This window comes from Limulus polyphemus, unplaced genomic scaffold (genome assembly GCF_000517525.1).
Source record: "Limulus polyphemus unplaced genomic scaffold, Limulus_polyphemus-2.1.2 Scaffold968, whole genome shotgun sequence".
In the NCBI taxonomy this organism is placed as follows: Eukaryota; Metazoa; Arthropoda; class Merostomata; order Xiphosura; family Limulidae; genus Limulus; species Limulus polyphemus.
In genome coordinates this window covers 123,091-126,863 of record NW_013666578.1, presented here as the reverse complement: position 1 = coordinate 126,863, position 3,773 = coordinate 123,091, and the positions used below count along the sequence as shown (strand labels likewise).

At 34.0% G+C, this 3,773-nt stretch overlaps 1 long non-coding RNA gene across 1 annotated transcript; it reads right to left on the bottom strand.

Annotated features, from left to right (window-relative positions):
• Window positions 1-1,642: 1,642 nt before the first annotated feature.
• Window positions 1,643-3,106, bottom strand: LOC111086267. Its single transcript, XR_002610989.1, has 3 exons — window positions 2,895-3,106; window positions 2,390-2,549; window positions 1,643-1,724 (listed from the first exon to the last, which is right to left on the bottom strand). It is a non-coding gene; the product is annotated as an uncharacterized LOC111086267 (long non-coding RNA).
• Between the last annotated feature and the right edge of the window lie 667 nt (window positions 3,107-3,773).

The window sequence follows — 3,773 nt, the reverse complement described above, 5'->3', positions numbered from 1 at the left end:
GAGTTATCTGCACTGTAACCATCACGGGATCGAAACCCATATTTTAACATTATAAGCCTTTAAGCGTAGCGCTGAGCTAACTGTTTTGATTGTACGCTATCAGGACATAAAGGTTTGGATTATAGATCATACGAACACGTGTAACTTTGGAGTTTAATACAGACACACACATACACATACAGAGAGTTTTGGAATGAAGAATGTACGCAGACACACACACTTACTGAATGATTTAGGGTCCTGCTTACTCAAATTACTCTTCGAAACTACAATATTATAACAACATCCAATGAACTATGACCTCGAGTCTAATATTATTTATTGAAAATATTAAACACGTCTAACGGTTTGAAGTTTAGAAAGGGATCATGAGCTCGATCCACGACATCTTTAAATGTTGAACAAATTCTGCTGTATCTAGTAATGGGCGAGTAGTATTGTTTGTTCGAAGTTAAGCGCAAAGCTACACAATGGGCTATCTGTACTCTGCCCACCATGGGTATCAAAATGGTGAGCAAATTCTGCTGTATCTAGTAATGGGCGAGTGGTATTGTTTGTTCGAAGTTAAGCGCAAAGTTACACAATGGGCTATCTGTACTCTGCCCACCATGGGTATCAAAATGGTGAAGAAATTCTGCTGTATCTAGTAATAGGTGAGTAGTATTGCTTGTTTGAAATTAAGCGCAAAGCTACACAATGGGCTATCTGTACTCTGCCCAACACGGGTATCGAAGACCGGTTTCTATGTTTGTAATTTCGCAGACGTGCCGCTGTGCCACTGGGGGGACTTGGGGGTGAGTTGAACATATCGTAACATAAGTTACGTGAAATATAAATATTGAAGGGAAGGTTCATAACTTACTAATTAAAAGTGTATGTTTCATTGGAACTTTAAACTTGAATGTTTCACTAACGAAACTCGTCTCTAAATCCAAGGAATGTGTGTTCCTTTCAGTGAAAGGGTTTTTTTGTTTGGTCCGAGTGAGTCCTGGTGGAAAATTCTGTTCGGCTATGTCAAAAAAATATTAATAATTAGGTATAACAACATCATCAGGATATCTTCAAGCGTTACTGACGTGTGAATCTGTAATATAATCTATCTTACTAAGAAATGTAATGTGTAAACATTGAAATTCGATTAAAGATAAATGTGCAACGTGTGGGTTGAAATTACCTCCTATACGTATTCCTTGTATTTCTTGGAATATATGTTGACCGAGTTGCACAAGTTTGTTGTCCGGTTCATAATATGTAGCGTGTGTAATTTTTTTTTATGGGTAACATTGCCATATAAACATCTGTGTTTGCTAATGCAAAGCATTAATTTGCCAGAATTATTGAAAAACCTTGAACTCGTTGATGAAAAATTCGTTTTAATTTTATTATCAAAAAGACTAGTGTAAAGATTACTAAAATCAAATGTTTCCATTCTTTTGGCCTCTAAGCTTTTAATTTACACTTTATATTCGATGGAATTACTGCTGATAATTAACGGATTAATACCGGCTCTCTCTTTGATAACATTACAATATTTGTTTAAATGCTATTTAATGTATCTTTAGTGTAAGAAAAAAAAATAAAACACAATTAACATAATTCAAATCACATTATTTTTGAATTAATTTATTTGTATCAAGCATTACTGGTACAGAGTGGTATTTCTCGAAACTGTTCTTACTCGGAGAAAGGAGGTAAAATTCAGAGATCAAGGGCTTTTGTTGTAACTAAAAAAATATGAAGGAAACATTAACAACGTTTAATACAGAAAACTTGAATAAGTTTCCTGACGCACCAAATGCTCTCAAGTTAATGTACTAAATTATATTGTTGGATTTTAAATGGGTTTAATTCTAGTCAATGACTAATTACAAACAATAAACATTTTCAGACCTTACCTAGATAATTTGCACGCTCCAGTAGTAGAGAATTTGATTTAGAAAAGTGAAACTGCTTTATGAACATTTAAGGAGAATATGTAAACAGGTGTCATATATTTTATCAAATAAAAAAATCTTATCACGTGTTTTAATACTCATGGGTCATATCTTATCTAAACTGACAGTCTTATAATATAGAAATCAATCTCCTCGAACACATGTGGACGACATTTATGGTGCAACGAGTCTGACATTAGTTTATATCATGAAGTAATACTTGATAATCCACTTAATTTCAAGTCACGAATTGTGTTCACAATTATCGAAAAGATAAACCTTCCTACCACTGTATTTCCTTCGTAGTTTTCTAATTTCAAATATTTTCACGATGACAACTTAACTGATAAAATCCTAAAAAGAGTACCGCCCAGCATAAACCTGAATTCATTTAAAATATATAATTTAATATTATAAATTGCAGTTTTATAGACATGAGTCCGAATTTGTCTTACCTCTATTTTTAGCCAATTACCGGAAGCGTTAAACTCGTGATGTCATATGCGCGAATTTGACTTATTTGGAAAAAACCATAAGTCAAACACATTTTCTTTCTTCAGTTAACTGCTGTGAACTGGTGGATGCGTCACGATTCAGTCCCTTTCATACTCGTGTCTGTGACAAGAAAAACAACAGATGGATGGATCAATTCATTTTAAGTATATTAAAGAAATAGTTATTTATAATTCCAATGGTTGCTCCATTCTTAAATCAGTTTAATAATAAAAAAAGAATCTATTAATCGCAACATTGTACATAAAACGTGGGCTTCTTTACTTACTCGTCTATTTAGAATATCATTTGCATTTACGATACAAACAAGAGAAATGTGTGAGGTATTTTGAATTATTAACATTACTTTTTTTTTATAGGACCTTATTTGAAATTTCTCTATCTTTACTGATAGTGTACGAGAGCGACACATTGCATGTCAGTCAACAAGATATATAAAGGCTTTACCCGTAGCGATTCGGTCCACTTCCGCTGCTAACTAGGTAAGCTTCATTTTTCAAGCCAGCATTGCCTAGTCTGAATAAGCACTGGTCATCAGTCAAAGAAAACAGTGAAGAATTAGCGGTAGACCAGAGAGTTTTTTTCTTCTTATGGAAGCTGAAACTATTTGGCGCTTTTCGGTTTTGTTTTTGTTTTTCTCAAGCTGAAGACAGAGCTTGAGGCAGTACGTACTGCACTGCGGCACTTTCACAAAGTCTTCCTGAATGAGCTGGAGCGGATTAAAACAGGCTTGACGTCAAGCAGCATGTGGCGGGAAAAAAACAATATTCCAGAATTTGGTTGGACTTATACCGTCTTTTAGGCTCACCTGGATTCCATACTTAAATCTAGTTTGTTCTCCGGAAACTGTATCTATTTCTACCAAAAATAAGTTTTATTTCCACATCTTGTTCATCTCATCACACGTTTCCACCAAAATGTTACGGTTACATATACGTTGAATAAAGTTATGTTGATAATTATAATCTTCTTTACATATAATAGTCTACCACTGTTGTAATCTCTATATAATTCATTCCGAATATATATATATATATATAATTAATTATGGGGCAAGTCATCGTCCAGTAAACAGGGTGTCCTACAATTACGTTAACAACGTAGTTTTCTGTGTTAAAGAACTTGTTAAAATATTTTTTGTACACCTCGTATCATGGTAATTTGTTTAGAACTTAGCACAAAGGATTTACCATCAGCCTTGGATGAACGCAATCTCTCTACATAGATCATTAAGATACGACTTGGCTTCTCCACTATCCAAAGCAAAAGTTAAATATGTTGACTAGGATACTAAACTTACGTAAAAAGAAACTTACAGGCACTAAG